The following is a 24,788-nucleotide window of genomic DNA, read 5'->3' as shown; positions in this document are numbered from 1 at the left end:
GGAATCCTTTATTCACATAGTCATGTTTACTTTCCACTGTGTTGACAACACAATAAACATGATCAAGTATGTGAAAGGGGTTTGGATGAATTTGTAAATTAAATAGACAAACAATTGATAAAGTGAACCAAAACATACACAAATGAATGAAAAATACTTCTGTTACTTTATTGATATTGAATAATCTGGATTACATTGAAATAGAGTTTTATTTAGGGCATAAAACCCAACAAAACCTTACATTGGGTGCAGCGGAATAATATGTCTCCTTCCGTTCAGATCTCTAACCCTTGTATCCTTTCTGTCGCAGAGTATTATCAAGATCTGAACCTGGATCTCTTTCTCTCCTTCCTTTAATGCTGAAACTCCTTCTTGTTGAATGTCTTTCTTCACGATCTTCCTCACTATGATTGAGGTACTACTTGCTGTGTGTGGGCACTTACTCTATCACTAAGAGCTTCGAAATTTACAAGAGAGAAGAAGGAGGTGAAGGTGGCGGGTAGGTATAGAGAGAGAAGGCTCAGGTTTTTCTCTGAAGGAAAACAAGATGTAAAATTCTATTTTTCCTGAAGCCATCACTATCTATTTATAGCATGCCACATAGGATTAGGTTTGCATTATTTGGCATTAAAATAATGAAAATATCAGATGATAAACCCTACAAAGGTGGCCGGCCATGGCTTATTGGATTTGGGCCTCACTTTTGCAATTTTGCTGTTTTATCATTTCTGAATCTCATTTTCTCAAAAACGCCAATTTTCAAATTCAACCATTTAAATGCCAATTCTAACTATTTAATAACTATAAATAATTATTAAATAATATTGTCATTTATCATATTTATTAATTGGACCATACAAAGTATCTTAATTAATAAATATACCCTAAAAACTCTTTCTTTACAATTTCACCCTTACTTAGTGAAAAAAATTCACAAATAGACATTGTCTAATTTGAGAATTATAATTGATTAATCAAAACCAATTAAATGAGTCTTACAAGTAATATTGTCTCAACTAGTGGGGGACCATGGGTCTATATAACCGAGCTTCCAATAAGCAGATCAAGAATTTATAACCTAAATTCGCTGACTTATTAATTGTTCGTTGAATCCACGCATAGAACTTAGAACTGCACTCTCAGTATATAGAACGCTCTATATGTTCCACCATATAGACACGTCATTATTTATCCATTGTTATAATCCTAATTTGATCAATGATCCTCTATATAGATGATCTACACTGTAAAGGGATTAGATTACCGTGACACCCTACAATGTATTTTATCCTTGAAACACTTAACCCCGTATAAATGATATTTCAGCTATGTGAAATGAGTACTCCACCATTTATTTTCGTTTGGTCAAGCTCGAAGGAAATCATCCTTTACTTTCTATTCGCCAGATATAAGCTATAGATTCCTTATTTATGTTAGCGCTCTCACTCAATTGCACTACCGTGTTCCCAAAATGTAAGTATCACCCTGACCCAAAAGTAGGCTTAACTAACAAATCAAAGAACATGAATAACACTCTTGAGATTGAGCCTAATCATATCAGGATTGAGATCATTTGATCTAGGATCAACTAGGCGATATTGACTTGAATAGATATTACGGTAAGTTTAATAAATCTATGTCAAAGTTCAATATCGGTCCCTTCCGAGGCATACTCCATGCGCCCAACCCAAGCTTTACTTTAACCAATGCTCTGAAAGAACATAGCATTTTATCAAATGCAAGTAAACTCTGTTGTAGATTATCATATCAGTAAAACCCCGTGTTTTGATAAATCTAGGAATCTTTATTCATATAGTCATGTTTACTTTCCACTGTGTTGACAACACAATAAACAGGATCAAGTATGTGAAAAGGGTTTTAGATGAATTTATAAATCAAATAGACAGGCAATTGATAACATGAACCAAAACATATAAATGAATGAAAAATACTTCTGTTTCTTTATTGATATTGAATAAAATGGATTACATTGAAATGGAGTTTTATTTAGGGCATAAAACCCAACACTCACTACATGTTCCCTAACCCTAGCATCGTTCAATTCTAATTTAGAGGTGGGTTTTGAAGGGTTGGGTTTCTACGGGATGGCTGATTCTGTAGGAAACTTAAGTTCTAAATCTTCTAACCGATAAATTCCTGAACCAGAGTGGAACATTGCTGCAAACAGAAAGCAGTCCCAATCCGTAAAGAGAATTTTATCAAACCCGAAGGTGATGAGTTGGAGATTCTTAAAAAACCTACGTATTGCTTGAATCCTACTACCGACCTAAATACAGTTCAACCCTAAAAACTACCAAAACCAAATGAGATGGAAACGATACAAACAAATTAAGCAGGAACTAAACACAATGTAACAAGGATGTAAAGGAGGAAAGCAACTTACTGTTTGAAGTCAGGGCTTGGGGCAATGAATGTGTAATGACCGCTCTAGTAATTTTGATTAGTAAAGGCAATTAGCACTAATTTTTATTATTTTATTATTATATGTGAATTAATTTAATTGTGGACCCCAATATTTAGAAATAAATATTAGAGTTATAATTTCTCAATTCCGGAGATTTTATTAAACTCTAGGGGTATTATTTAGCTTATATGTGAAATATGTTATTTTTGTAATTTTTGCTCGGTGACAACGGAAAATGCGATGGATGGCTAGATTGATCACATGGGTAAGTTTAGAACCTTATTTCTTAGTGGGAAATATTTTAGAGGAAATAAATTATCGGGGTTGAGCGGGGTTATGGAATTTGACCATTTTACCCCTAGCTTTAGAAATACCTAAGTTATAACCATAAGGGCATTTTTGTCATTTGGGCAAATGGGGAATAGGTGGCTGCCTAGGTGTTTGACACCTAGCCTAGAATTATTTTCAGCAAGAGTTATTGGAAAAACTCTTTTTCATTTGTAGAAAATTAAGAAAAGAAGAAAAATTGGAAAATTGTATTTTTTTCTTGAACTTTCTCTCTCTCTTTCCTTCGGCTGAGGCAAACCAGGGCAAGGATCAACTTTTTCATCTTGTTTTTCTGGGATTTAGCTAGAATTCAAGGAGGTTTCATCAAAGGTAAAGCCCTAGAACTTTTGAAGATGTGATTTTAAGCTTTTTCTTTGGTTTGAATATGTGAAATTGTAAATTAGGGGCTGTTAAGGTTTGAATTGCCTAGGGTTCGAATTTTAGGGTCTTGTTGAGTTGATTTTAAATCCTAGCTGCTGGTTTTAATGATTGGTTTAAGTTTTGTGCAATTCTAAGTTTAGAGTTCAAAGCTTTGAGCTTTAATGGAAAATTGATTTTGAATGGTTTGTTCTGTGAAATACTGCCTGGATTTTGTTGCTTATGCATTGTATAGGAGCTCTGGAAAGTTTCATTGCATTTGGAGAAGAATTGAGCAAGAAATGAAGGTTTTGGGAAACCTTGTGCAAACCGGCTAGCCGGTTTTGGCAGGGTTCCCCGGGCCTTTCATTTTCTCATTTTTTGCCATTTTGATGCCTCGGTTGGGTGTTTCCCCATTTTCAGAGTTAGAATAACCCGTTAAGATCATAACAGAACCTAGGGTTTTGGTTTTGGGTTTCCGGGGATTAGGGTTTTAATCATGTGACTTACCCGGTTTCAAAATGTGATTAGGGCATCCATCTAGCACGAGATTTCCGTTCAGGTCGGCCAGCACACTTGAATTTGGAAAATAGGTAAAAACTGTGTATAATGTGTGATGTGATTATCTGGTATGTATGTGTTAATGTGTATACATGCTTATTTGTTGTGATTCATACTCTACCAACACTTGTACGGTTGCGGTACGGAGTGCATTGGTAAGGTGTATGAAGTTTGGAAGTACGTCATGGTGTTACCAGCACTTGTACGGGAAGGTACAAGGTGTCTGTGGTACAACACTTGATAGTACTCAAGGTGCGGTCATACCCTACCTACACTAGTACGATGGTATACTGAGTTCATGTGGTACATGGTACATGGTCGTATCCTAGTTAGAACGTTCATACTCATCTGTTAAGCTCTGTAAATAGGTGTATGGGCGCCTATTTACAGGTCAGAAATTATATGATATGTTATATGCATTTCTTACTGAGTCTGTCAACTCACAGTTCTGCTTTCATGTGTAGGTAAAGGAAAGGCTAAGGCTGAACATGAGTGAACCTAGGCTCTGATGGGATTGTACATGTCAAGCAGCACGACCTGGAGTGTTCGGTCTCGGGACATCTGGGGATTATATTTTGATAGTCGCTGTGCGACCTGAACTAAATGTATATTTTGGAATGTAAATTTTAAAAAGTTTGAAAACGGGATCCCGGCACTTGTAAATATTTTATTATATTACAAATTTTAATATTTAATGCAAAAGTTTTAATTTAACACGTTTTTCGAGAAAATTCTTTGATTAGCAAAGATTGCACTATAATTGAAAAAGCACTGTAGCGTGCCTTAGCATTAGGGCGTTACAGAATGGTTGTTCGGTCTGCAAATCTTTGAATGTAGTAAGGATTGCTTTGAGAAGATGAAGTCGAAGTAAACTCGTAGAAAAAATGTCAAGGACAGGGATGGCATGCAAATCCTCAAGTGAACTCGATGGTGATTCTTAGCGAAGAAGCTTAAGAATTTCTCAGACTTTCTAAAATAGAGGAAATAATGCAAAGGTAGTTCCTTTTTCTCACTTTATACTCATGATATCGGCTTTGTCGAATCAGGAAAATGTTTGATCCTACGGACAGAATTTAAAGTAGGAGTGGAAAAGATGGTCATTTGATGTTGATGTACCTCGAAACCGCACAACCGCCAAAATCAGAGGACATGCGTCTTTTCAAAAGGGATCATGATGAAAATACCCTTTGTAATCATTAAAAAGTACTTTTTATTAAAAAAAAAACTTTTTAAGGGGCAATTGTTATACCCGAAATTCGGCTAGCATATCAGAGAAAGACACGTGTCAAGCTGGGAAGAATAAGAACTCAAACACGTAATCATAATTACACTTGAAATGGAATAACTCGTTAAAAGCATAATTAACAGAGTATGTTTACAACTCGGCTGACTAGATAGTCTAATGCGAGATAAAACTATACTAACTGTTGCCTTGTGCATCGATGAGAAACCATGTAACTTTAGGTTATACAAGACGAGGCACTAACCTCGTTACGTGGAGGAGATATAGTGACAATGAAGACACTTAGCGTATAATGTACAGTATACAAACTAAGTATAACAGATGGGTGAAGCAAAGCGAGAAATAGCGAGGCGTCCACCTCGCTATAGGAAGGCATGCATGCGAAAAAAGATCATCTCGCCACCAAAAACTATGGTTGTCAGATTTTAAGTAAAAACGACGAAATTTGCATTATCAACCATGAAAAGACATATGATGAGCTCTAACTCGCTATCAGGATTAATTCTACTCTATTCTCATCGAGACATTCCAATACGATATGGCTTACAACATATTTAATACACGTTCATTTTGACCCAGCAAAAGCGAGATATTCACAGTTGTGTGAAATTTAAATAAAAACTGCATTTACTTAACATGATATGTAATCAGATCCCATATTTCAGGGGATAATCATTGTAAAAAGATTACAGTTAACTTTGTAATTAACTGCCTACTATGTGATTATAAATAGTGGAAAGTAAGATAAAAAAGGAGACGAAAAATCATACAAAAAAGGCCCTGAAAAACTATCAGAAATCTAATAAGATTGACTCGTGGACTACGCAGAATTTTAATTGCAAAACCACGTAAAAAAATCTTTTGTGTTCATAGTTTTTACTTTACAGCTTTTATTTTTCTGTGTGAGATTGTCACTATTAGGCTCAAATTTTGGTTAACGAAAATCTGCGTTAACATAGTCCAAGTGGGAGAATGTTATACTTTTTATTTGGGCTTACATTAACTTTATTGGTTTTATTAAAACATGAGTTGATTGGATAGTTCTTTGTTGTGTTAGCCCATATTGTTAGTGATCATAGTTCATGGGTTTAGCATCTGTGTGTGTAAAGTCTAGGTGAAGCAGAAGTGTGAGCTTTTCTAGTTGACTAAATCTTTTCATGAGCAGGCCCAATCTAACTAGGGTTATGTAGCTAAGTCCCCTCCCTAACTCTATAAATACATTTTGTCTCATCACAATTGTATACTTTTGATAATCAGATAAATAAAATTGCTTTTGATTTAGAGATCTAGGGAGAAAGACTTAGTTGATAGTATTGTACTATCAAATTGCGGTAATTGTTATGGATTAATCAAATACGCATAAACCTAATTATTATATATTATTATTGTGTTCTATATTATATACAAAATGATCTTGGATTTATTATTAATTTTTCTAACACATGGATAAAAAATTAAAAAATAATTGACTAACAAACAAAAATATAGTACAAAAGATTATTTAAAAAATAATAATAATTATAAAAAGGCATTCATTAAAATAAAAAAGAAAAGAAAATAATAGAAAAAAGATCATTATTACTGATGACCCAATTATAGGTTGAGATATAAGACTTTTATAGCTGATATGTGGTCTCTGTAATTGTCAAAAATGACTGAAGGAGGAGTAAAGAAATATGCACTTCAAGATCTCTTTAGTTCTACATAAAAGAAAATAAATTAAAAATAAAAAAGATCAAAAAATTAAATATAAAGAAAAAAAAAATATAAAGGTAAAAGTAAAAAAATAAATAAAAAAAGATAAAAGTTCAAAATAAAAAATTCAAAAAAATAAATAAAAGAATAAAAAAAGAGAATATAATTAGGTGAAAATAAAAAATAAAAAAATAATAAAATAAAATCACAAAATGACAAAAATAAGTCTTTTTTCTTGTTTTGTAGTGGAGTCATTTTTTTTTAATATTATTGATACATGTCTCTTAATAATGATCAAAATAAATAATAAAAAAAAGAATATCTGAAAGGAAAGAAAGAAGTGCGTAATTTTAATGTGTCTAATCAACCAGGCAATAGTGCAGTACCGACATCTTCACAGAATTCACTACACCTAAGGTCCTAAACCATCAATTATTGCACCTCTCATGTCTTCATTACACTTTTTTTTTTATATGTAGAAATTGATGTTTCACTGATTCAATATTTATATCGCTTTCTCAAAAATTAATTCATTATAAATTACTTTTCTAAATTTTTAAACCTTTCATTTTATTAAATTACAGTTCATCACAAAAAATACAGATGCAAATCCTAAAGAATCACGCAACTTCCATTTTCTTCAAAAACAAGAATAATTCATATATTCTTTGAAAACAAACATAAGTACTTTAATTCAAGTTTGATTTTTGTCATAATTATTAATCATGACTATGGAAATTAACAATACATCCAAATTAATATTTAGGAAATTCCCATTCATCCAAAATAAAATAATTTATATCTTTATCCAGCATCTATAAATAAAATTTATTGTGGTCATAACATAGATCAATGGTTCTAACATTAAATGGAGATCTCAAGTTCAAAGTTTTCTCCTAATATAAAAAAAATGGTAAATGGCAGTAAAACCTCCAAAATTTTTATTTTAGTTTCACTTAATCCTCAAAACCTAAATTTGGGCGGTAAAACTCCTAATACTCGTATTCTGATAGCAATTTAATATTTTCGTCCATTTTATGTGTTAAGTGTTGGAAATATTTTACCAGGATCTAGATTTACTAACAAGTGTGTTTCATTAACATCCTAATATGAATTTCTAAAACAATGAAATAAACACATAAGGATTTAAAAAAACCTTACATTGAGTGCAGCGGAATATAATGACTCCTTCCGTTCAGATCTCTAGTCCTTGATTCCTTTCTGTAGCAGAGCATTATCAAGATCTGAACCTAGATCTCTTTCTCTCCTTCTTGAGCCCGATTCTCCTTCTTGTTGATTGGATTCTTCACAATCTTCCACACTATGATTGAGATACCACTTGATGTGTGTGGGCACTCACTCTATCACTCAAGACTGAATAATTTTAAGAAGAAAAGAGAAAGAATGTGGTTTCAGTTATGGTATAGAATAGTAGGCTCAACTTTTTCGTGAAGGCAAGAAATTTCATTTGTCATCAATCTTTTCTCTTAAGTCATCACTATCTATTTATAGGTAACCACCTAGGTTTAGGTTAGATTTAATTAGCATTAAAATAATAGAAAAATAAATGGTAAATTCTACAAGTGTGGTCGGCCATGGATTGTGGATTGGGCCCCACTTTGCAATTTTGCCATTTTGTCATTTTTCCATCCCATTTTTTCAAAAACGCCAATTTTCCAATTAAACAACTTAAATGCCAATTCCAATTTTTTAATAACTAAAAATTAATTATTAAATAATATTGTCATTTAATATTTATTAATTAGACTAATCAAAGTCTCTTAATTAACAAATAAAACCTAAAATCTCTTTCCTTCACAATTTTGCCCTTGCTTAGTGAAAATTCATAAACTAGACATAGTCTAATTTTAGAATTATAATTGATTAATTAAAATCAATTAACTGAGTCTTACAAGCGTATGGTCTCAACTAGTATGGGGACCATGGACCTATATAACCGAGCTTCCAATAAGTAGACCCAGAACTTACAAGGTAAATTCCCTGACTTATTAATTCCTTGTTGCATCCACGCATAGAACTTGGAATTGCACTCTCAGTCATATAGAACGCTCTATATGTTCCACGATATAAATACGCTATTAGTTATCCATTGTTATAATCCCAATAATCAATGATCCTCTATAGATGATCTACATTGCATAGGGATAAAATTACCATTACACCCTTTCAATGTATTTTATCCTTAAAACACTTGCCACCTAAAAATGATATTTTAGTGAATTAATATAGTCACTGTTGCTCCTAAAATCGCCCAATATACGTGGACCAGTCAGGAAAGGACATGTGGATCAAATTACTTGAGAAGAACTACTAAGTCTTTGAATGACACCAGGAAGCGTTACTCGCACGGGTCCAGGAGGATGCACCCGGAGTACAAGGTACTCCCGGAAGTGAGCATAGCTCAAAGGCACTCCGGGATGTGTCAGGTCTCTCCCGAGACATCAAGTCGCATTTAATGCTGCATGGGAGGAAGCGTGTTGGGACTGTACACGCAATAAAGTCTGACGGCACATCCCCCAAACAGCAGCGCTACAGTAATGATCATTTAAGTCTAGTGACGGCTACTCTGCGAAGAGTCACGTCAATCATAAGACAAAAAGGACATTCTCCATAAAAACCCTACAGCACCTAGGGATTTGACCATGCATCACCCATGGTATACTCATCGGAAATGCCCAACTTTATGGATACTTACAGACACATGTGTAAGTATAATTCTAGGGATTGCCCCGCAAAAACACTATAAATACCCCCTCAAAGCTCATTTAATGGGGTCGGAGAATCTTGGCTGCTTAAGAGCAAACAGAGAAAAAACTCACCAAGAACATTCTTTGTATTAAAGAGAGAAACATTCTCCCAAGTGTAGAATCTGTATTAAAGATATCCATAAATATCAGTGGCTCGTGGACTAAGGCTCATTAACGCCCCAACCACGTAAAAAGTCTTCATCTCGCTTTCTTACAGCTCATTATTATATTCATATTTTATTAGTTGCCGAAAATCTCGGTCAACATTTTGGTGCTTTCATTGAGAGCTGAGGAAAGCTGCTTCGCAACAAGCATTTAACTTCATAACAATGGTGGAGACAAGAGCTACACGTCACCCTCGCCCTCTAGAAGACGCTCAAGATCCCAATGAAGAGGATGTAGCCTCGAGGGCAGCGGAGGAGTCCGAGGAAGAAGTTCCAGATGAAAACCACGAGGAACACCTCGACGAATACGCTTACGATGATGGAAGCTACCAAGAGCTGGTGCTCCTCAGACAAAAAGCCATCGATCACGAAGCTGAGATCGAAGCTCAGAAAGTGCAAAATCAAAAGATGCATGAGGTGATGCTAGCCATGCAAAAAGCCATGGAGGCAGCTGGCATTCACGTGCATCCCAAGGCAATGGCCGCTGGACTCGAGGAGGAGCCAGCTACGTCTTCGCCTAATTCCCAGCAGCAAAGGCCTAGGGAACCTAGCCCTATAAGGCACCCTGCTGGGGAAAACCAAACAAAAGACCCTACTTCTGCCCCTGGTCGGAAGAAAAAGGCGCAGGATCCGCGCAAGGTCCGCTCAGATTTCCCTAAAGGGAAAGGTCCGCAGAGGGGCAAGCCCCAAAGAGGGAGTCTTGGCCCTCAGGATCGAGGGGACCGAAAGAGCGTTTCCGTGCACCAGGAACCGGGGGGTAGAGGAAGAGGAGGACAGAGATGTCCACCCGTTGATTTGAGAAATCAAATCAATGGGAATCAAGGTGACCTCCGGGATCACCTTGATCAAAAAAGATACAGACCCGAAGTCTCCTCGGGTACTGTAAACGAAGGGATTATGGCAGAGCTTGCCAGCCTTCGAAAAGATATTGCCCGAGTCTCCCGAAGGCAGAAGGGAGATGACTCCGACTCGGACAGTGAGGACCGGGAGCCCTGCGCCAAGCATATCCTGGAGGCGGAGCTCCCTAAAAACTTCAAAATGCCCGAAATGGCGGCATATACTGGGAACTCCGACCCCAGTGATCACCTGTCACGATTCAACCGAGTCATGACAGTCATGCGGGTCAGCAATGACGCCAAGTGCCTATGCTTCCCCCTCACTCTGAGCGGTTCGGCGGAGGAGTGGTTCAAGAAACTAGAACCAGGATCGGTGGGATGTTGGAACAAACTCCAAACCAACTTCCGGAGACAATTTGTCGCCGCTAGGAAGGTCAATTTGGAAGTTAGTGCCTTGACTAACATCAAGCAACTACCCACCGAGACTTTGAAAAATTACATCAAGAGGTTCCGAGAGGAAGCCTCGAAGACCAAGAAGGTTGACGACGGACAACAGCTTGCGCTTCTCCAAGCAGGAATCCGTACTGGGACTCCCTTCTGGAACGAATTACAGCAAGAAGGCGCTGCTAGCCTTCAGGACTTCCAGAAGCGAGTCCAAAAATATATTAACCTCGAAGAAGCCCAGATCGTGGCTTACGGAGGCTATTATCCAACCGGGATGGCTGGATGCATGCCAGGAGTATCGCCCTCGGGTACTGTCCCGACCGCGACCCCTCCGGTTAGTGGCATACAGTTTTCTGCTACTCCCGGGTACAACCAAGGGCAAGCTCTGCCCCCGGCATCTTCCCATTACGGCAATCCGTCCGGGGTGAATGGACGGGCTCCTTCACAGGCTGCCCCAACCGCTAGCTTAACAGGCCCCACTCAAGGGTCTAGAAGCAAGAGGTCTTCCAAGGGCAGCACCCGAACGGGAGAGAAGCGCCAAAAGAAGGGGTACACACCCCAATACACCCAGTACACAGAGCTCACGGACTCTCAGGAACGTGTCTATTTTGCCACAAGGCAGAATACGCATTACCGGAGACCCCAGCCTTTGTACAGGGACAGCTCCCGGAGAGATCCGAGCAAAAGGTGCGAATATCACAACGACATCGGCCACAGCACCAACGAGTGTAAAAATCTCAAAGATGAGATTGAGAATCTGATCCGGTTGGGCCACCTCTATGAGTGGATCAAGAATAGGTTACCCCACCTTAACCCGGGGCAGGTGGCCGGGGGCATGCCTTCGGGAACACCAGGGGGTACGGCAGAGTATTGCCTCCACTGCTCCCGCAGGTGACACCCAGCATATACCCGGACTACCGCCTCGGCCTAATGGACGGGTAGCCATGATCTCCGGAGGTCCCCATATCGGAGGAAACACTCGAAAGGAGCGAAAGAGATATGCCGAGGCCGCAAGGCACAGTGAAGTGTGGGAGGTCACTCAACTCCCAGCTCAAAGGCCTCGGCTAATGGACCAACCCATAACGTTCACGGAAGAAGACGCCAAGACGGTGCGTTTTCCTCATCACGACCCGCTGGTCATAGAGACCCCCATTGCAAATAAAGTGGTGGCCAGGGTCCTGATAGATAATGGAAGCTCCGTGAACTTGCTCTTCAAAGAGGCCTTCACTGCGATAGGGTTGACCGACCGGGACCTCTCTCCTAGCGGATCGCAGCTCACAGGGTTTAACGGGACAACTCTAATCCCGATGGGAAAAGTCAGGCTCCCAGTTACCCTATGCCCGGACACTCCACAGAGCACGTTTAAGTATTGCACCTTCGTGGTGGTAGATTGTCCAACAGCCTACAACGCAATCTTAGGCCGACCGGCCCTCGTCGACTTTGGTGCAATAACTTCTATCCGACACCTATGCCTAAAATTTCCTACCCAGGAAGCCGGAGTCGGAACGGTAAGGGGAAACCAAGGAGAGGCCAGGCAATGTTACAACGTTGCCACCCAGTTGCCAGTGCTCATGGTCCGGGGGCCCCCTGAAGTAGAGAAGGCTGAAGAAGACGAGTTGGATCCTCGTATAGGATCCGAAAGGGTTGTAGAACCAATGGAGGACGTCGAAGAGATCCCAGTGTGCGACGACGACTCCACCAAAGTACTCCGGATAGGGAGAGGCCTAGATCCGGAGGAAAAAAATAAAATAATAAAAACACTGAAGGGCGCCATTGATGTTTTTGCATGGCGCCAAGAGGACATGACCGGCATCAGCCCTCATGTCATCACCCATGTCCTCAACGTCAACCCGGACATGCCTCCTATACAACAAAAGAGACGCCCGCTCGACTCGGCGAAAGCCGAGGCTTTAGAGAAAGAGGTGGATAAACTTTTGTCCAACAGCATGATCCGCGACGTATACTATCCGGAATGGCTGGCCAATCCGGTCCTGGTGCCCAAGCCGAACGGAACTTGGCGGGTTTGCATAGATTTCACAGATCTAAACAAAGCCTGCCCAAAGGACTGCTTTCCGCTGCCCAGGATTGACCAGATGGTGGACGCCACCTCCGGATTTAAACTGCTGTCTTTCATGGATGCCTATGCTGGGTACAATCAAATAAAGATGCATACGGCAGACCAGGAGTGCACTAGCTTCAGGACCGATAAGGGGGTATACTGTTACATAGTCATGCCTTTCGGACTGAAAAACGCCGGAGCAACCTATCAAAGGATGGTTAACCGGATGTTTAAAAGCCTCCTGGGACGAAACATGGAAGTATATGTAGACGACATGCTCGTCAAATCCAAAGCATGCAATAGCCATGCAGACGACTTAGAAGAATGTTTCGAGGTCGTCCGGAGATACGGCATGAAGCTCAATCCGAAGAAGTGTACTTTCGGAGTCAAGTCGGGAAAATTCCTGGGCTTCATAGTCAGCCAGAGAGGGATTGAGGCGAACCCGGAGAAAATTCAAGCTCTCTTGGACATGCCATCCCCCAGGAAACATAAGGACGTGCAAAGTTTGACCGGAAAGGTGGCCGCGTTGAGCCGCTTTATCTCACGATCCACGGACAAGTGCATACCTTTCTTCAACATACTGAAGAAGTGCCAAAAGTTCGAATGGACGGACGAATGCGAGGAGGCATTCAAAAGGTTAAAAGACCATATGGCAAAACCTCCTATCCTATCAAAGCCCGTCCTTGGAGAAGACTTGTTCCTTTACTTGGCTGTTTCCGAACATGCTGTCAGTGCTGCATTGGTCCGGGAGGAAGAAAAGATCCAGCATCCCGTGTACTATGTTAGTAAACGCATGATAGGGGCCGAGACAAGGTACCCGGTCATTGAAAAGCTAGTATTCTGCCTCCTGATGGCATCACGGAAGTTGAGACCATACTTCCAAGCCCATCCAATCAGAGTTTTGACCAATCATCCACTCCGGCAAGTCCTCCAGAAACCTGAAGCCTCCGGAAGACTCCTCAAATGGGCAATGGAACTGAGTCAGTTTGACTTGCATTACGTGCCCCGGATTTCTGTAAAAGGCCAAGCCTTGGCAGACTTCATCACCGAATGTAATGAAGCCGAGGCAACAGCCAATACTCCGGAGCCACCCATCCCCACTTGGAGAGTATTCGTGGATGGAGCTTCTAACGAAAACGGTTCGGGAGCCGGAGTAGCTATGATATCACCCACTGGGTTGCGGCTCCAGGCAGCACTCCGATTCAACTTCACAGCTTCGAATAATGAAGCCGAGTATGAGGCCCTAATAGCAGGGCTAAAATTGGCTAAAGCTGTAGGAGCCAAAAGGGTGGAAGTCTACAGCGATTCTCAGCTGGTCGTAAACCAAGTATCCGGAGAATACCAAACCCGCGGCGAAAGAATGGCCGCGTACGTAACAATAGTCCGAGAACTGCTCCACGAGTTCACGGACTATAAAATAGAAAGAATCCCCCGAGAAAAGAACGCTCATGCGGACTGTCTGGCTAAGTTAGCCTCGGATAGTGAGATCGAAGAGCTGGGGGTAGTACCCGTGGAACGCTTGGCAGAGCCAAGCATCAAAATAAAAGAGACCACACAAACGGTTGGGCAAGAACCCAGCTGGATGGTCCCCATCATAAAATACATAACCACAGGTGAGTTGCCCCAAGAGAGGGCACTGTCTCGAAAGATTCAGTATCAGGCTCATCGTTATGTAATGATGGACCAAATTCTCTACCGGAGAGGACTCAGCATGCCTTATTTAAGGTGTGTATCGGACCCTGAAGCTAGACAAATCATGCTGGAGGTCCACGAAGGGTTCTGTGGAGATCATACGGGAGGACCCAGCCTCTCAAAGAAAATATTGAGGCAGGGATACTTCTGGCAAAAGATTGTATAGACTATGTCCAAAAGTGTGACTCGTGCCAAAGGTACGCGAACATACCGAGAGCTCCTCCAAATGAGATCACGCTGATGACAAGCCCCTGGCCCTTCGCGGTCTGGGGCATAGATCTCATCGGGTCTCTACCTATGGGAAAAGGAGGAGTAAAGTATGCAATAGTAGCAGTAGACTACTTCACCAAATGGACAGAGGCTGAGCCTATGAAGACAATAACCGCTAAGAAGGCGTTGGACTTTGTTGTCAAAAACATAGTGTGTCGATACGGCTTACCTCACAAAATAGTCTCAGACAATGGAAAGCAATTTGATTGCGAGGAATTTACTGACTTCTGCAACCGACACGGAGTAGTGAAAAGCTTCTCCGCGGTAGCCCGGCCTCAAACAAACGGCCAGGCGGAGGCAGTCAATAAAATCCTAAAGGTCACCTTGAAAAAGAAGCTGCTGGCTTGTAAAAATAACTGGCCTGAAGAATTGCCAAGGGTATTGTGGGCCTACCGGACGACCCCCAGAACCACAACCGGTCACTCGCCGTTCTCAATGGCATACGGTTGTGAAGCAATGGTCCCGGTGGAAACATTATTCCCATCCCACAGGAGAACGACTTATGATCCGGCCACCAATCAGGCCCTGCTCCAAGAAGCTCTGGATCAGGTCGAAGAACTCCGGGATGAGTCCCAAATACGGATGCCCGCTTATCAAAAGAAGGTGACCAAGTATTTTAACTCCAAGGTTAAAAACAGAAAATTCGCTATCGGTGACATGGTCCTAAGAAGGGTCTTCCCAGCCACCCAAGAACCCGGAGTGGGGGTACTTGGACCAAATTGGGAAGGACCATATGAAATCGAGGACGAAATCGGCTCTGGCACTTACAAACTGAAAAGAATGGACGGAACTACTGTCCCAAGAGCCTGGAATGCCGATCACCTCAGAAAATACTACCAGTAGCGAATTAAACTTAGCTTTTGTTCAAAGGGTTTGTACCGTCCAAATGTATGCCTCCTCTATATTAAATAAAACTGAGTGCCTTAAAAACAAAGTTTCTATGCCACTCAGGGGGGTACTAGGGTATACCGCACGGACAAACAAAAACAAGCTAAGTAAAATATCCTGACCCAAAGGGCAGGTCAAGCTAAGTAAAACATCCTGACCCAAAGGGCAGGTTAAGCTAAGTAAAATATCCTGACCCAAAGGGCAGGTCAAGCTAAGTAAAACATCCTGACCCAAAGGGCAGGTTAAGCTAAGTAAAATATCCTGACCCAAAGGGCAGGTCAAAAACATGCGCAAAAATAAAAGGCGTAAGTATGAAATCCTGAGCCAAAGGACAGGTTGAAATATATAAAGTGTGGAAAAAAGATCGCACATATATATAAATAAAAAAAAATATCCTAGCCCGGAGGTTAGGTCATACACATATAAATGGCCCGGGGACAGGCCTCAAATTGTCTCCCCTTTAAATAAAGGCTGCCGCCTGTAAGTAAACTGTTCTAAGGCAGCAGCAAGTATGTACAAAGAAAAAAAAAAAAGAGTTATGAAAAGAACGGGTACAATCTGGGTCAATAATAGGGCAGCTCAGTCAGCCCGCGGCGGAAGACGAGGTCCGATCCGTGCCTCAAGCTCAGCATCAAGTCTCTTCTTCTTCTCCCGAAATTTGGCAATCATGTCCTCGGGTTTGGGATAGAAAGAAAGCTTGATACTCTGATCGTTGGTGGCCCAAGCCATGTAGACACCATCATCAAAGCGCTTCGGGCACCGGGCACAGGAGACGGGAGAAAGGAGCTCGGCCCTCTTGGCCTTCCTAATAGACTGATCTTTATAGTCCCGAAGCTCCTTCAACTCCGCAGCCAGAGCGGCCTTGGATTCAATATCCGACTGGTGAGTCTCCTCTAGAGACCTCACCTTGGCGGCCATTTCGTCCAAAGCCTCCCTGGCCTCCCGAAGGTCCCGCCTAGCCTTCTCGGCAGCCTCGGTTTGAGCCCTTAGCTCCTCCTGATGATGGGCCTCCATCCTGCCTCTCCGCTGGGCCTCGGCCTGGATCATGTCCTCCGCCTGAGCTTCCCTCCGGATGGCCTCCTCCTCCCTGGCCTTGGCCCTCTCTTCCTTAGCCTTGGCCGCTGCTTCCTGGCGTTCGGCGGCCTCCTGGTAGATCTGCCTCTCCGCAGTAAGGTCTTGGAGGACCTTCTTGACATCGTTCATGTCCCCGAAATCGGACAGAGCGAAGCCATGGCTTATGATGTTCTTGGAGAGGCGACCAGCCTCAGCTGCAAGCTGAACCATAACGGGATGTAAGGAAAAATTCCTCAAAGGAAGAAAACAAAATACAAACACCAAAAAGGGAAAGCAAGAAACTGCAAAGTACTTACCACTGTGAGGGAATGGCTGAGGTCCTGGACTTGGAAGATAGAGTTCAGGGAAGCGCAAGTGGCAAACCGCTTGGGCGCACAGCGTGTAAGCTGAGAGGCGAACTCACCGGTCATTTCCGCGGCAAAAGGAGCCAGAGTGGGCCCTAGGAGGGGACGGAACCAGTCTGCCAAAGGATCCAGGTTGAGGTTCCACGGATCATGATAGTCCGGATGGTTAATGCTCGCCTCAACCTCCGCTCGCAGAATTCTCCTAAGGGCCTCCACATCGGCATATCCCCGGGAGTACTCGTCCATAGCGTAGTTGTGTTTCGCTATGCGAAGCTCCTGCCTTGCCTCATCCCCCGGAATCGGGGTGAGCTCAATGCGAGGAGGAGCGGGATTTTCCTCCATCGGAGACACCCCGCCGTCTAGGCCATGAGCGGGAGTATCGGCCCTCCGAGGCCTCTTCGGTTCGTCTTGGGCGATCATCTTGCCCTTGCGCTTGCGGATCAGAGCCACTTCAGACTCCTCCTCGTCCTCCTCTGCTACCACTGGGAGAGCTTGAGGGTCTCCAGCACCCTCGGCGGCTTCCTCCGAGAAGTCCCACCCTTTCCCCTGGCCTTCTCCCGGAAGCACCTCCTCGTCATCCACCAAGTCGATGGTTTCGGGAGGAGCGCCGGAAGAAACCTTCAAGGAAGGGGCCGGGGGAGAGGGGGTGAAAGCCGGAGGAGCCACCGGAGTATGGACCCCAGCCAGCCGTTCCAGGATGGCATCCATGGAGGTACCTGTTCCAATAAAACAAGCAAGTGTTAAAAGTCCGTGAGAAACTACTTACAAAGAGGTGCAGCAAATAAACTACTCCTACCCGGACTCCCTAGTTCGGCCCTAGCAAAGTCCCGAACTTTAATGCTGGCAGCATCATCTCCAAGATAACTGTCCGAGGGACGAAACCAGCTGGACGCTATGTAAGCCGACGGACCTAAGGGAATAGGTTCCGGAGGGCCGGGGCCCATCCGGGACCGACCTAGGTAATCTCCTAAGTTTGTAAAATAAAACTCCTTCAAATGATCCCCCCACCGGGTCGACGGCATCTTAAACCTACGGAGACGCTCGTCGAACCCTATGGGCCTACGACTGGTATACTCATCAACGGAAGGAACATATTGAATTATCAAAGGAGACTTACCACCAGCACCAGAAGTGCTAGCACCGGGAGCGCCCGAGTTTGGTTCGGGGACTGAAGGCTGGGGCCGGGAAGTCTGGTTCTCGGAAGAACCTTCAAGACGAAGGGGTCCCCCGGCGGAAGGACCTCCAATCTCTTCTTGAAGTATCTTATCAAAAAATTTAGCTTCGGACTTCCCGCCAATGGCTTGGCTCCTCCGCACCACCGGGCTCCCCACACGGAGCCCTCTCCCAGAGGCAGCCTGGGCACTGGAATACGCCTTCTCCTGGGCCTTCCGGTAGAGATAATCTTGGTACTTCTTCTCTGCCGTAGCAATAAGCTCATCCCGGAAGGCCTTCTCCGCGACTGGCGCCCTCACGTTAGGGCAGATAACCTTGGAAAGGTTGGAGTCATCCACGGATTGGTGAGAAAGGATAAGTTTGGCCTTTCTACAATTCTCCGTGGTGACCAAGCCCCCGACGTCAAGATCGGCATGGTCGTAAGAGGCGAAGGCTTGGGCCCTTCGAAGGAACGCCTGAGTGGTGAGCGTCCGCTGGTAAGGTGGGATCCGCACCCACTCCGTGAGCAGCTCCGGATGGTCCACGGCCCTAAAACCGGAGGAGAAGAAAAATCGGTGGCGGTACTCCTTAACATGAGTCTGCCTATTATACGGAACCACCCCTTCGTTAGCAGGGTGGATCCGGAACCCATAAAAACCGTCCTTAAGTTTGTCCCCTTTCTTGGGGACGGATACAAGTTCGTAAAAATATAAAATTTCCGCCGGGCTGGGAGACCCCCAGCCGCGTGCGGCATAAAAAATAAATAAGCCTGAGAGCAGGCGGTATGCTTGGGGAATAAGTTGGTATGGCGCAAGGCCGACAAAGACAAGGAAATCAACAAAATAGTCCTGGAGCGGGAGCATTGCACCGGCCATCAGATGGGTCTGACTCCAAGCCCCGAAGCCATCATAGTTGAGGTTGGGTGTCTCCGAGTCACGGGGAGGCCGGTGAAAGGTCCCTGAGGTAGAGGGCTTGATTCCAGCTACGTTAATGATGTTCTCCAACTGGTGAGGGCAGGTCAGGGTCGATCGGAGCTCGGCCGCCTCCCAGCCAGTGGCGCGGGACTTGTACCCTTCCTGGGCAACAGGTCCCAGAGAAACCTCCTCCAGGGTGGCAATACTCTTCCCCTTCTTCTTCGAGGACTTTGAGCCAGAAGCAGACATGATATGCTCTGAGAAAAACGAAAAGAAAAAAAAAACCCAGCAGTTAGGCCCCATATCAAACCCTAAACCAGAAAAGAGGGAGTGGGGGTCCCCTAACCGCTGGAAAGAGGCCCCCTCCGGACACGTGTCACCTGGGAAACTCGAAAGGGAATCCCTGAACAAGTGTCGGGTGCAGTAAAATCACAGTAAAAGTGGTTTTGCAAAAAGGAAAAGAAAAAGTCTTCCTATGCCCTAAGCAAAAGCTAAACGAAGGATACACAGCCTTCTTAAAACAAAACTGTATGCCTACAACTAATACAGTAAAACGTAAGAGCAGAACTCAAAGAGCTCAACACTCACACTCCAGAAATCTCTGAGTGCGAACCCAGAAAACAAACAAAATAAATGTAAGCATGCTATTGTCTAAAGATGCGAAAGACTTACAGATTGATTGATGAACTGGGGGTACTGGGTATGGTTGAGCGAGAGTTGAGAAGCACTGGCGAAATCAAACACTGGAAGATTACAGAAAATGTTCAAGCGTTAAGACGGTTTGTGCTACTTTGGGGAATTTTTCTCTCTGAGGAATTCGAGCAAAAATGGTAAGGAATGGAAAGTAACCGAAATGAAGGAAAGGTGGTGGCTTTTATAGGCAAAAATGCATGAGGAACAGGCGTCTTCACCTACCAATCGTACGGTAGGGGGAACACACGATTCGAATTCCCAGCAGATCAACGGGCCAGATCAATCCGCCATTAAGGCGGTGCAAACGTTTGAGTATCCACCTGACACCATCAATGCGCCGCATCAATCATGGGGCGTGAAACGAATCGACCTCTGCAAAAAGTGAATCGCTGCATTTAATGCCATTATTAGACACACCTTCACGCGCCCCACGTCGTATCGTAAGATCGAGGAGGCGGCTGGAAACATTCCTACGAACAAACGTATTGTCGCATTAAATACCATCATTTAATGTGCCCCCCACGCGCTCGAGACTCGAGCTGGGGAAACGAGGAGTCAACCGGAGACACATGAACAAGCCTTGGTTTATTTTTACTAAGTAAACAAGGCTTGGGGGGTAAATGTTGCTCCTAAAATCGCCCAATATACGTGGACCAGTCAGGAAAGGACATGTGGATCAAATTACTTGAGAAGAACTACTAAGTCTTTGAATGACACCAGGAAGCGTTACTCGCACGGGTCCAGGAGGATGCACCCGGAGTACAAGGTACTCCCGGAAGTGAGCATAGCTCAAAGGCACTCCGGGATGTGTCAGGTCTCTCCCGAGACATCAAGTCGCATTTAATGCTGCATGGGAGGAAGCGTGTTGGGACTGTACACGCAATAAAGTCTGACGGCACATCCCCCAAACAGCAGCGCTACAGTAATGATCATTTAAGTCTAGTGACGGCTACTCTGCGAAGAGTCACGTCAATCATAAGACAAAAAGGACATTCTCCATAAAAACCCTACAGCACCTAGGGATTTGACCATGCATCACCCATGGTATACTCATCGGAAATGCCAAACTTTATGGATACTTACAGACACATGTGTAAGTATAATTCTAGGGATTGCCCCGCAAAAACACTATAAATACCCCCTCAAAGCTCATTTAATGGGGTCGGAGAATCTTGGCTGCTTAAGAGCAAACAGAGAAAAAACTCACCAAGAACATTCTTTGTATTAAAGAGAGAAACATTCTCCCAAGTGTAGAATCTGTATTAAAGATATCCATAAATATCAGTGGCTCGTGGACTAAGGCTCATTAACGCCCCAACCACGTAAAAAGTCTTCATCTCGCTTTCTTACAGCTCATTATTATATTCATATTTTATTAGTTGCCGAAAATCTCGGTCAACAGTCACTAAAATGAACGTTCTATCATTTATCTCTATTTAGCAAGCTCGAAGGAAATCATCGTTTCACTTCTAAATACCTATAGAAGCTATAGATTCCATATCTATGATTAGCGCTCCCACTCAATTGCACTACCATGTTCCCAAAATGTACGTATCACACTGACCAAAAAGTAGGCTTAACTAACAAATCAAAGAACATGTATAATACTCTTGAGATCGAACCTAACCATATCAGGATTAAGATCATTTGATCTAGGATCAACTAGGTGATATTGAATTAAATAGATATTACGGTAAATTTAACATATTAATCAAAGTTCAATATCGGTCCCTTCCAATGTATACTCCATACATCCGATACTGGTAAACTTTGCCAATGCCCTAGAAAGGACATAACACTTATCTAAGGTGTAAGTATACCTATCGCTGATTATCATGCCAGGCTAAATCCAGTGAACTGACAAATCAGGGAATTAAACTTTCGAACACATAATCAAGATTATATTCCACTGTGCTGACAACACTATAATCATTAACAAATACATATGTTCTGGACTTAATAAAATTTATACATTAAATATAATCATGAAATAAATCATGTGAACCATTCAACATAAACTGTTATTTCTGATCTTTATTAATTAGTAAATCTGATTATATTGAAATGAGTTTTATTTAGGGCACAAAACCCAACATTAAGTGTCATGTTGGGCTGGACACAGTGTATACGTGGCACAATTTTATTAGTCCACGTAAAAAATTATTTAAAAAAAATAAAAAATTAATTATTTTAAACATAATAAAAAAAATTCTTTAAAAATTTAAAAATTTAAAATAAAAAAAACAATTTTAAAAAAATAAAAATTAAAAAAATCCTAATTCCCTATCCCAGTCCTTGACGCCCTCCTTCTTCTTCTTCTTCTTCTCTGCTAAAAAAAACCCTAACCTAAACCCAACGCAAGAACAAGAAATGGGCAATGGTCAGAGTAAGGTTGATAAGACTCCGAGTAAGGTCAAAACCAGAGTTGCAGATCTAGCATTGCCTCTTCGCACGCCCGACAAGTATGGAGCTGGGATTTCTTCAGCTAGGCAGCGATTCAGGTGGGCGGCGTAGAAGAGTGAGCTTGGAGCTACTGCCGGTGATTTGCGTGACGATGTACAAGTCCGGGGAGCTGGAGTTAGTAATTACTTAAAAATTCATATTTCTTTTCTTAGTGATTTCTGATATTGTGTTTGAATATTGCTGTTCTTGGTCTTGGGTTTGGTGTGGTAACTTTGCCCGAGAGTTTGCAAGAAATTTTTTGGGTTTTGTTTTGTGAGCTAGAAATTTCTGGGTTCGTGTTCTTGTGTTCTTGAGTTTGAGATGTGAGTTTTCTGGGTTGTGTGAACCGAGAGGTTGTGAGATTGCTGAGTTCATTTTTCTTGGTTTTTGAACCGAGAAAGGAGCAAGTTCTGGGTTCGTTTTCTGTTGTAGCCAAGTTCTGGGTGTAGTTGATTACTAAGTCGGGTAAGAGCCCACTCGGAAGCCTGAATTGGGGGAGGATGTCGAAGATCGTCGATGCCGGAGGTGAAGAAGAAGATGAGGTACCGGTGGTTATAGAGACTAAGAAGAAGAAGAGTTGAAGGAGAAAGATCAGAGCTTGGTGGGGTTTTGGATTGGAAGCCATGGTTTTGGGGAGGTTTTAGAGAGAGAGCTTTGAGTTTTTTTGGTTGTTGCACAAAATGGGGGGGGGAGGGGGAGGAGAGAGAGAGAGAGAGAGAGAGAGAGAGAGAGAGAGAGAGAGAGAGAGAGAGAGAGAGAGAGAGAGAGAGAGAGAGAGAGAGAGAGACGTACTGAAGAAGAAAAAGAAAGAAAAGATTAAAAAAAAAAAAGAAAGCAAAAGAAAAAGAAAGAAAGATAAAAAAAAATAAAGAAAAAAAAAGAAAATTATTTTTTTATTTATAATTTTTTTAATTTTAAATTAATTTTATTTTAATTTTTTAAATAATTTTTTACGTGGACTAATAAAATTCTGCCACGTGTACACTGTGTTCAATCCAACATGGCACTTAACACCTAAAATGGACGGAAATGTTAAATTGCTAACAGAAGACGAGTATTGGAGGTTTTACCGTCCAAATTTGGGTTTTGAGGGTTAAGTGAAACCAAAATAAAAGTTTTAGAGGTTTTGCCGCCATTTACCCTAAAAATAATAATAAAAAATTGAAGTTGACTATCTGCATTCTATAACTTTTATCGTCAATATTCCATTACCATCTCTGTTTGGAAAGATTATAAATATATAAATATATATATATTAGGTTGATGTTACGTGCAATCCACGTATAATTAGTTTTTTTTAATTAGTTTCAATTAGTTGATGTTAAGTATAATACATGTATGTTTAATTTTTTTTTTAATTAAGTAATGTATTTTTTTAGGTTTTAAATGGGATTTGAGATTTTGATCTTTAAGAAAAAAAATTTAGCTATTACTACATTGGTATGTCATTTGGATATAATTATATATATACACGTATTTTTAAAATTTTCTTAATTAGATAACGTATATTATATTTTTAACCAAAACTCACATAGTTAAATTTGAGTGTGTCTATATATAGGTTGGATTTGTAAATTTGATATAAAGGGTTTTGATTCTTATACTTTACGAAAAACATGGTGTGTGAATCGATTTACCATAATTAAAATAGAAAGCAATCAATTTCTTATTACAATCATTTCATTTTAAAATATAAAATAAATAATAAGAAAGTTAAAATATGGTTAGAAATATTTATGATATTTTAAATTTAAATTTTTTCATATAAAATATTTACATAATTTTTTTTAAAATTTTAATTCAAAGTTAAACTAATAAATTTAAAAATATCTATAATATTTTAAGTATTTTAAATTTAAATTAAAATTTCTTTATATAAAATATGTACATAATTTTTATTTTTAAATATATATAATAATATTATAAAATTAATAAAGAATATAATGTTAATTAACAAGATATTCCATTAAAGTTGATGTAGAAACCCAAAAAGTATCGTTAAACCAATAATTCTGTTACATAACCACACTTTATATAGAATAGATATATAGTTTTATACATACTAAGGTACACATCTCACCCGTGTATTAATTAGTTTAACGTAACATCTATCAAAATTTGTAAGTTAATTATATATCTTACTTTCATTAATTATGTTTAAAAATGAACAGTGTCAGGACCGTCTCAAGGTGTTGAGAGGCCTAGGACGAAATTTGAAACGAGACATTGTTTTTTACAAAAAATTAAAATAAATACTATTTACTTTTTTTTTTATTTTTGCTTTTAGATATTATTTATTATTAAAATTTTGACACAATATAATTAACTCTTTTATCTTTATATAATAAATAATTTTTCTCACACATAACCTAACTTAAACGTAATATTTGATTATATTTAATAGCATCTTTATTGAAGTGTTATATATTTTAGGACTTTC

This window comes from Cannabis sativa, chromosome 4 (assembly GCF_029168945.1).
Source record: "Cannabis sativa cultivar Pink pepper isolate KNU-18-1 chromosome 4, ASM2916894v1, whole genome shotgun sequence".
NCBI classification, from domain to species: Eukaryota; Viridiplantae; Streptophyta; class Magnoliopsida; order Rosales; family Cannabaceae; genus Cannabis; species Cannabis sativa.
This window is presented reverse-complemented; position numbering follows the sequence as displayed.